The sequence below is a fragment of the Selaginella moellendorffii genome, unplaced genomic scaffold (assembly GCF_000143415.4).
Source record: "Selaginella moellendorffii unplaced genomic scaffold, v1.0 SELMOscaffold_45, whole genome shotgun sequence".
Taxonomy (NCBI): domain Eukaryota; kingdom Viridiplantae; phylum Streptophyta; class Lycopodiopsida; order Selaginellales; family Selaginellaceae; genus Selaginella; species Selaginella moellendorffii.
In genome coordinates this window covers 216,555-227,619 of record NW_003314306.1, presented here as the reverse complement: position 1 = coordinate 227,619, position 11,065 = coordinate 216,555, and positions in this window count along the sequence as shown.

Sequence of the window (11,065 nt, the reverse complement as noted above, 5' to 3'; positions counted from 1 at the left end):
CTTATATATAAGTTAGTGTTTCAGGCTAATACACATATGCACATTTTGGTATTGTGAGCTCTCAGACTTCTCTTAAAAATAGTTTATTACTTTTATTAAATATTTTCATAATATATAAATATGTATTTTAATATATTATACTATTTCTAGTAAATATTTTAATAAAATCTCATTGTTATTCAAGCCCTGCAATTGAATCTTGTTATATGAGAGGAAGACATTTAAGAATTAGTGATAATGAATATTGTCAAGCTTCAACAAATATATTAAATCAATGAAATCCATTTCAAATGAGGTATAGAGAAAGCTCTATAAATCTTAAATTTGCTTTATTAGTAACAAGAAGAAGAACTCGCAATGTTATAGAAACTAGAAATGATATTTTAGAAGCTATAAAATTTATAAAAGAACATTGTATTACACGTCGTGGTGGGGGTTTTGTTACACTAGTAGATCGATCTTTATTTTTATCAGTAGAAATAAGATGTACTGAACTTTCACAATTAAATTTGCTACAAGACTGTCATTTTATATGATTTTGATATTCAAACTTGTTTCAAAATTCATTGTTCAAAAATGTTAAGATAGTAGAATGTTATAGTAAAAATGGCATGTAAAGAAATCAGGCAGAAAAGGACCAGATTTAAGCACAAAGTCCCATTGGAACCCATATCCATTGATTCATGATTATGGAGGAAAGAATGTGAATGAACTTGAAGGATGCCCCCATGGTAGAGTAGCATCCTGAGCTCCATGACCACTTCATGGAAGCCATGAACCACTCCCAAAGGTCAGGCAGACTTATATTTACCACATTAGTATCTTTTTAAAAATTTGATAGGGGTGTAATTGTTTCTATTAAGAAGTTTGGGTTGGCTAAGCTTTTCTTTCTCCTTTGTCAACTTGAGAAAGGGAGGGACCTCAAGGCATTTATAACCACCTCTCTTCCATTCTTTGTTTGTCTATTATATTTGTTTTTCCTCATGTACGTGGCAGGTAAGCACTAGATTTAAGGGGAAGTTCAGAAGCGATTGCATGAACAGCTTGCAAAATTTCTCTAAAAACATGTCTTTTAAATAGGAGCAAAAATACTCCAGACATAAGGTGTACAAGAAATACCTGTAAAATATACTCAAAAAGCAGCAAATGATGACCTCTCTAGCCATTTAAACTCTCATTTAAACTAAAAAATAAAATAATGTCAAATCCATTTTAAGGGCAAAGGTGAAAGCAAAACATTAATTGAGCACTTTTTCAGTTTGAACTGAAAGGCTGCTGCTTGGGGTAGTGAGCATATATGTGAGCTAGGGAGAATTACATCCTGTTGGCTTATGCTCCTCACATTATGGGGTTTGGATCTATATCTAGTTTGATTGGCTAGAGAGGTCATCATTTGTTACTTCTTGAGTATACTTTACAAGTATTTCTCCTACACCTTATGTTTGGAGTATCTTTGCTCCTATTTAAGAGATATATTTTTAGAGAAATTTTGCAAGCTGTTTATGCAATTGCTTTTGAACTTCCAATTGCATCTAGAGCTTGCCTGCCATGCACATGAGGAAAAACAAATATAATAGACAAACGAAGAATGGAAGAAAGGTGATTGTGAATGCCTTGAGGTCCCTCTCTTTCTCAAGTTGACAAAGGAGAAAGAAAAGCTTAGCCAGCCCAAACTTCTTAATAGAAACAATTACATCCCTATCAAATTTTTAAAAAGGTATTGATGTGGTAAATATGAATTTGCCCATCAACCTTTGGGAGTGGTTTATAGCTTCCATGAAGTGGTCATAGAGCTCGGGATGCTACTCTACCATGAGGACTAGATGGGTCCTCATGCTACTAGAGGTGGTGTATCCACTTTAGAAAATTGGTATAAATGTAGTATGTGTAGTGAAGTAAGATTTCATTAGAATGAACATTTCATGAATTTGAGTATTATCAATATTATAATAAATAAACCTCCTTCCCAAGACTAAAACTTAGTATATAAACTAGTAAAGAAAATTTATAGTTATCATAGTTTCTTATTCGCCTTAACCTCTTTCAAAGTTTTTATAGAAATGGTTTGAAAGAAAGTTACTGTTATTCATACTTAGCCCCCTAGCATTTCATATCAATCTCCACTTCCATCCCCAAATTTTACTAACATTCCACCTTCACCTTCACATAATAATCCTTTTTCTATTGGGGGCTCTAGTGAAGTTGAACTAGAGCTCCTTATATATGAAATTTTGGATCATGCTACTAGAGAGGGATTGCCTGTAGTGCTTTAAGAGTAGTGCCATATGTTTCTACAAGATCTTGCTCTTGATATGGTAGGATTACTTGAAAATACAAAATGTTATTATATTCGGTATTTAATATGCTATTTTTTCTTATGTGTGGATGTATAATAGATTTAAAACGAGTTATAGACACATACCCATTATCACTTCATAGTGAGGAATAATATCCTCTTAGGAAACACTACATTGGCTAGTGCATAATATAGGGGTTTTAGGCCATTTTACAATGGAATGTAAGATCTAGAATTACTTTATTATATTATAAAATTGTCTATTAAAAGAAAATATATAGATATTAGTTGTAAATAACATACTTTGTTCTAGATGGTGCTATCATATCATATACAATTGTTTAGAAGATGTTGAAGGAGGATATGGCAATACATAAACATTGTAAAGTGATAATAACATGTGAGAATGACAATCTACAATTATGATATCTAACATTGACACTATTACTAACATCTGACATTGTCATTGACATTTAATATATGATAGGTTTTTTATTTCATATAAGGATGTATGTAACTTTCTTCTACCTCATCATTAGTATATTGATTTCTTCTATACCTTTTTCTATATTGGTATTGTAGGGAAGATCCACCTTGCGTTTGTTGAGCCATGGCTTCTACATAGTTGGGAAAACTTCCAAAGCCTTTAATTTTAAAAACTCCAGATGACCGTGATTTATAAAATAGATCTAAATATGTATTGAAATCTTAATAAATATAATTTACCTCCTTGAGGTTAGAGGTAGGTTACAAAATCCTTTGAGTTAGCGTTTGAAAAAATAATGTTCTTTAATAGTAAATACTAGCCTACCAAAGTCATATACTACTTTTACTATAAAACCACTACTTGCTATGCAATCAATCACAACACCATTTGGTGGGCAATAGAGGTCAAGTAAGACTTGCATTGCTAATAGAGTTTGAAATCAATACCTAGGAAATGTGTTATAGATTTACTCATCCATAAGTTTGGGTATAATGTTAATAGAACTGTTGTACCTAGGCAAAATATAGGCTGCACAGTTGCTATCATAAAATTCATTATGCATGTTTCTACAGAAGGTATGATATTTTTACATTATAACTTGAAAAATAAGAAAGTTTAGAAATTAGATAAAGATATGAAATATATACTCACTTTTTCAATCTTGCTTTATTGATGATAATAGGATCCATAATGCATCAGGAAGAGAGCAACTTGAAATGAACTACATACATTATAAGTTTATACATCTAGTTGGGGTTGTTTGGTGGGATGAAGATGACATTGCCAACTTTGAGCATAAGTGCTTCCAACAAAAAGAATGCATCACATATGTGATTAAGTGTGAAAAAGTTTTAGTCCTTGACTTTCGCATCAATATCTGAAAGACCATCTAAAAAGTCAAAGAGAATGAAGTCCACAATTGAAAGTAAAGGCTTTTGTATCTTTCAACACTAATAGTTGAACTAATGTTGTATGTCCATGTTTATATCATCTTCTGTGAAAGATGCTAGCAATCTACTATAGAAGAGAATGAAGACACCCATAATGCCTCGGTGCGTTATTGGGGAAACAAGTCAGACTTACAGAAGAGCTAAGTGAATATAAAAAATAAGGATTAATATACCACTGTCATATGGCATGTTGTTGATAAGAGTTCCTTCAACTCCTCATCACAAAAATCTTGTCAAGCTAAAATGAAACTATTGTCAACAGTCATTGCTGTAAAAAATATATGTTACCACCTTTTATTTGTAAAAGTCAATTTTGCTTATCTCAAGGTCAATGTGATATTCTATGAACCACTTGATCATCATTATTTGCTAATGGAACCTAATTCGGATCTTGGCTGTCAAATGGTTGAACTAAAGCTTGATCCTAGCTATTTGGTGAGTCAATAGATATTTTCGATATAGAGGCATGTTATTTGAGGCACCAGTTTGCACTTGATTAGTTGCAAAGGGTGTAAGGGATGAAAGAATATACTCAATAATGTTTATGAGAGTGCCAAAGGCATAGAAAGTAGAATTCTCTTGGGAGTTGGAGCTCCTAGAGAAGGAGACCCTTACATTAGATCAGGAGGAAGTTATCACTGCTAGTAATGATGGCAATGTTGGTGATGATGGAGAGAAGGATGAAGAAGCTTCTAATCAAGCTCGCATTCCATATATAATTAGGAAAGATCTTAGAAATCATGTTATACCTATAAAGTGCATATTGCATGAAATAAAGCTAACTATATTGGCAATCATAAGTTGTCTTGCTTATAAACTTCTTTGGCAGCCACTCTTCTTTGATCCCTTTCAATGATGTGTTAACATAAGTATTAAAAGATATGAATGTGCCATCTAAATCATCACCAATATGCAGTACTAAGAACTTCTTATCTTTAGATATAATTTGTGTGATGTAGACAGCCTTTCTCATCATGTTTTCAAATACTTCTGGCAATCTTTTTTCTTTATTCATCAAATAAATATTGAGGAACTCTAGAGTCTTGATCTATTGCTTGTATGGGAGTTTTGATTTTGTGATATTGTAAATCATGTCATCTGGAGTTTATTCATTGCAAAAGTATAGCATATATGTAATTGAGAAAAATGAAGCATGTGATAAAAAATTTACATTTGTGAGTAAAAATTTCAAATATAATCTTTAGCCACTCCTTTGGCCTATGATGTTTTGCAATACATATTAGTTTCTTCAACTTTGAAGACTTTGTATGCTAAATTTTATGCTCAATTTGTACGAGCTTAGCCAATAGCTCTTCCTAACTCTTCTTTAGATGTGCAAGTTTATAAACATCTTGCTTAACCTTCACCAAAGGCTAGAAACCAAAACAATATAAAGAGGTTTTTATAAAGTGAAAGGGAAAGACATACCTTGCAATACATTATGAGTATAAAATTGATTAGATTATTAAACCATGTTGTACCATCATTTTGAATGCATAAGTGCCAAACAAATGTTGCAAGATCATCACCATAATATTGTCGAATGTCATCCTCACTCAAGTTTGTCAAAAAATAGAGTTACTTGATGTTATAGATAATATTTTGCTTTTGGACAGAAAATTGCTTAACCTTGCATTTAAACATGACAAAAAAAGTTAAAATGGAGTTAAAAGTGAAATTTTAAAACTTACATATTGATCTTTTGGCAAGTTAAGAAAAGTTTGTTGACATTCAGGGCCCCCTCATGTAGATATGGCCAACTAGAAACTTGATATGGTAAATGGGATCATCATGAAAATAATTGTCAATACACTTCATCCAAACCTATACTAATGGTTACCATTAATAATTTGGAATATTATCCCTGTAAGCTTGATAAGCATGTTATCAATTTCAAGGGACTTCCTCCTCCAAATAGGATTCCAGTTGTTCACGATCTCATGTGTGATGGTAACAATATTTATTGTCCTTAACTTGCAGAAAGAGATTAGAAACATACCAATATTCGTCACAAGACCATTCTATTTAAACAAGTTATATATGTGGGTTAACATACTTTAATGTTGTGCACATAAAGTTCGTCTGCTGCAAATGGCAAAAAAGGATTTCCTTGATCAAATCACTAGGGTGTAGCCACTTGAGTGCTACAAGTGTTTGATAAATTGTTTTTTCTTTTATCCCTATAATAGTTTTATGGAAGCACTTATCCACCATGTTGTTAGGAAGATTTGCAACTCTTCTTTATCAATGTCAAATTCACCTTCTTATATTCTCATGGCTTTAACAACATTTTTAGATGGCACTATTTTCCTTTTCTGCAAAAAAAGAAATTTTGTTAGTCAAACTAAATAAAGTTAATAATAAATTAAAGATAAAAAGACAAAACATTAAGCTAGCCAAAACTTAACCACTTTGTGTTTTTGAGGTCATTCAAATAACCTTAGCCTTATGAGCATAAAAAGTGCATGAGGTGACCAACTTAAGCTCAACCTTGGGTACATTGTGTTCCTTGAGGGCTAAGGTTATTCAAATAATCTCGGCCCCATAGGCCACAAAAGTGCCTAAAGTGGCTGGCCCAAGCTCAACCTTAGACACTTTTGCAACTTCCTAACCTTGGCCACCCAGGCCCCAAAAGTGCTTGAGGTGGCTGGCACAAGCTCGACCTCAAGCACTTTTGTGGCCATAACCTCAGCCCCTAGGCCACAAATGTGCCGAGATGACCAGCTTGAGCTCAACCTTGGACACTTCTACAGCCCAGGGGGTCGAGGTTATTCAAACAACCTTAAACCCCCAAACTGCAAATGTGTCTAAGGTGGTTGGCCCAAATTTAACCTTGAGCACTTCTATAGCCTAGGGGCCGAGGTTACTTAAATACCTCAGTCCCTCAGACCAAAAATGTGCTCAAGTACAGATTTATAGAGTATAGATTTAAGGAAGTAACAAGATTAATTTTTCTGCAAACATCTTATTTTATGTTCTAACAAACATCCCTATTATAGCATATAGTAAATATTTAAATTGTTAAAATAAGTGTCCTTTAGAATATTTTTATCTTAATGTGTAGAGAGTGGTGAATCTATTAGGTTTACCATAACCTTAATATTTTAAAGTTTATAATATTTATATTAAAATATAATTAAAAATTAAGCTCAACTTGAGAGCTTAACCCTTCAACTCGTGAGCTTAAGAATGGTCTACACTTGTTTAGGGTAATCCCCTTATTTGCCTTCTTTTGAATGGCCTTTTTTTGCAATTCAAGGATATAGGCTTTAGATTCAAGTATGCACTTTTATTTGCATTTTCATTCTAAATCTTTCTCCCAAAGAGGTCTGGGATGGTGATAGAGCTTTCTAGAAGCTAAATTCATGCAAAGTCTAGTAGAATTCTAATCCTTCTCTTCATCTTCTCATTTGGTTATAGTCATGGTCATATTTGAGTGTCTAGTTCTTGCAATTATTCCACTCTTTTGCATTTCCTTTTAGTGTATCATATAGATATGCTTAAACTCTTTCCATTGATGTATGCATTTCCATTTTCATGTTCTTTGGAGTTGCATGCAAATTATTTTTTCTCTTTTGAGTGTGTGGGTTTTTTTAGGCCAAAGTATCCATCATTCATCAAAGTTATTGCATTGTGTTTTAAAATTTTGTCTTCCTCTTTCATTTGAGTGCAAGCTGAGTATCTCATAATTTCTAGTCATTTTCTTTTTGCTACTTTCATAAATATGTCTTCTTCCACTTTCTTTGGGTCTTTTTCTTGCTTCTTCCTAGGGGGTCCTTTTGGCCATCTTTTGATCCAGCAGCCACATCAAGAGTTCCTTGCAAGAGAGGCTATTTTTCTTCATTGGAGGCATCTTTCTTGCTTTTCTCATAACTTGGAGTGGAGTTTTTGACACTTAAGAGATCTTGCTATTTGATTTATATCAGCAGTAACTTTGGCTAAACTCCTTGGCTTCTTGCATTTCCAGCACTTGACACAATCAAGCAAGGTATATAAAAACTTTCATGACTTTAGAGGGAGTTTATTTATCAAACTTGGATGATCAATATTTAACATCCTCAAAGGATTCCTACTTGAGGGATTCACATAATATGGCATAACAATCTAAAGTCCATATTGTCCAAAAGGGGAGAAATCTACCAACATTTTTTGGCATTAGTAACATTTCCCCCTCCATCTATATTGAGCGGTTTAAATACTATTGCTCTTCCGATACCATATTTGATAATGATTGTAAGAAGTGGGACTTTCTCCAATCTCTTACTAGTAAAGCAGCAGTATAGGCAAAATCCTTTTTAACAATTGACAAGACAAACTTCATAATATTGCTAGACTCCTTCATAGACCATTTAATTGAGGAGAAACTATCAAACCAATTGCTTATTGATGTCTTTATGTTTCAATAAGCTACTTATAAATTTATACTAGACTATATCACACAATCCATTCTTACTATTGTATTTCCCATTTTCCAAGACTAGACTATCTATTTATGAGTAGTCAGTCTTGACCACTTCTTAGCATCCTTAGAATGCCTTAAGATATGGGGGAACACTATTCTCCAATATTGTGGGTATTGAAAGCTATCTGTCAGCTAGTCCTTTCGGATATTCTTTTATTACTACCACGATAACAAAAGGCTGATATTGTTGAATCCTTTATCAGTCTCTACCTAAGCTAGTTGAGAAACTAATCTTCATGTGTGCACTTGACCAGATGAGCATAAAGATGGAATTCCTAAGTGTTATTAGTCAAGCATACTTGACCTAGTTTTGTTTCTTTAACCAGATCAAGTATGCTTGACAAATAGCACTTAGAAATTCCGTCTTTATGGTCATCTGGTTAAGTGCACATGTGAAGATTAGTTTCTCAACTAGCTTAGGTGGAGACTAATAAAGGATCAAGCAAAACTGTAGCGCACGTGGTTTTGACCCTTTATCCTATGGTGATTTACCATAGGATAACACCACGAAGCGGAACCTAAACCCTCTTTGTGCCACGTGACAGATGCCACGTGTCACATGCCACGTGTCCATGCCACGTGTCCATAGGAACCCGAGGTCCAGAGCCTTGGGCCACTGAACGAAGAAACGGTGCCAAACTCCCAAGCATGGAGCCAAAGAGTGACGGAACCGAACCACGGAGCAACTCCCGAGCATAAAGCCCAAGGAGCGAAGGGACAGGGGCCCGGAGCGACTTGGAACAGTCCTAGAGTAACCAGCATCCCAATGCCAGGACCAGCATGCAAAACGGAGCCAAACGGAGTCTGGCGCTATTTCGGCATACCGGTGGCCTAACGCGAGGACATGGGTACTCCACCAACTAGCATGGAATGGAACTTAGGCTTAGACCCAAGCCGGACGCAGAACAAGGACAGGCACGCAAGCGGGAGCTAGACTATGCCTCAGGTTGGTTGGCTATGCCCAACCTACCCACTATCCCTACTATACATTTGGAACCCCCCACAGCCCCCCCCCCCCCCTTGATGAACACACGCTTTGGGCTTTCACCCCAAGCCTCCCTTAGTATCAGGAGTTAGTCTCTGGGACAAGCTCGAAACTTACTAAATATGGAATGTCTTTAGATTGCGAATTTGGGCATGGGACGAACACCATTGTGTTCAGGACGATCTCTACATTCCGTAGATATGCCAAATGAGCAAATCTGGACACTTTCCATAAATAGCATTTGGGACCGAAATGAGACTAACACAAAGGGCATGATAGCGAGGGTGTTTGGCAGACACGGTAAGCTATCATCCAGCGATATTGAGGGACTAGTCTCAATACGCGAGGGTTCTTGCCAAGCCAGTGCAAGACAGAGCAAAAGAGAACTAAAAAGCCGGGCCAAGTATGCTTGGCAAAATAGACACTTAGGAATTCCATCCTTATGCTCATCCGGCCAAGTACAGATGCAAAGTCCAGTTTACTAACACTTGAACAAGAGGGGCCAATAAAGGGAACTAGCAGTACCGACCTCCTGCCTGTAAGCGACTAAATTTTCCATTCTACTTTAGTCACTTAACCACACCTCTGACCACTTGGAGGAGTCTCATTCACAACCTCCATAAGTCCAATCCAGGACTTGGGACTTGCTAGCCCCGAGAATGGCGTCCATGCCACTCAACATTTGCACTTGGTCCAAGTGCTCCACGTGTCCGATCCCATGACCGACACTCAAAGGTACCACCGACATAGCAGCCCGTTACGCTAAGGCCATGTCCAATCACCTTTGCCACACTGGTAGTCCAATACCCCTTGCATCACCGTCTTGGCTCTCCAAGACTAGGCAAACCATCCATGAGTGGTCATCTCAGATCCACTCCTTAGCATCCTTAGGATGCCCACCGACAAGGGGAATAGCCTTCCCCAATATCCCTCTGTCAATCCCCACTAAGTCCCTTTTTGCCCCTGGCCGTGTTTGCCAACACTGCCACTGGATCGAGACCCACAGGCCCGACCACTAAGTCCCACGGTCCTCTGGGACTTCCTCACCACACGACTGTGTCCTTGGTCACTACCCCAGAGGACTGCTCCTCCTCCTTTCCACAGTCTGGGCCTTTGGGACAACATTTCGGAACACCGTGGCCTTACGCGAGCCACCTGGGTACTCTCCTCGCCTTCTGCCCTTGGGTGCTCTAGCCATGGGCTTAGAGCGGGTTCCGTTGAGCCACACCAGGTATCCAAGTAGGTAGTGCCACCCACACTTGGACTGGGAGCATCGGCCAGTCGATCTCCCAGGGGAACTAGAGCCGGCTCTTGAACACTTCACCAAGCTACCCCGCTTGTCGGTCTGTGTTCACTCTAGTCTTGGACTTCCCAGTGGGCAGCTCATCACCCAACACTGGGTCCGGCCTTCCTGGGCCAAACTAGCCTTTCCTGGCCAAACTGGCTCCACTGCAGTCCTCCCCCCTACTATACTTTTGGAGCTCACCAAACCCCCCAGGGTCTGGGAGACGAACGCTTTGGGCTTTCACCCTCTCAGGCTCCGGACTCGGACTTGGACTCGGACTCGGACTCGGACTCGGATTCGGACTCGGACTCGGGCTCGGGCTCGGTCTCGGCCTCGGCCTCGGTCTCGGTCTCGGTCCCGATCTCGGTCTCGGTCTCGGTCTCGGTCTCGGTCTCGGTCCCAGTCTCGGTCTCGGTCTCGACTTCGGACTCCATCTCAGACTCCATCTCGGACTCCATCTCGGACTCCATCTCGGGTCCATCTCGGACTCCACTTCGGACTCCAACTCGGGTCCATCTCGGGTCCACCTCGGACTCCACTTCGGACTCCATCTCGGACTCCATCTCGGGTCCATCTCGGACTCCACTTCGGACTCCAACT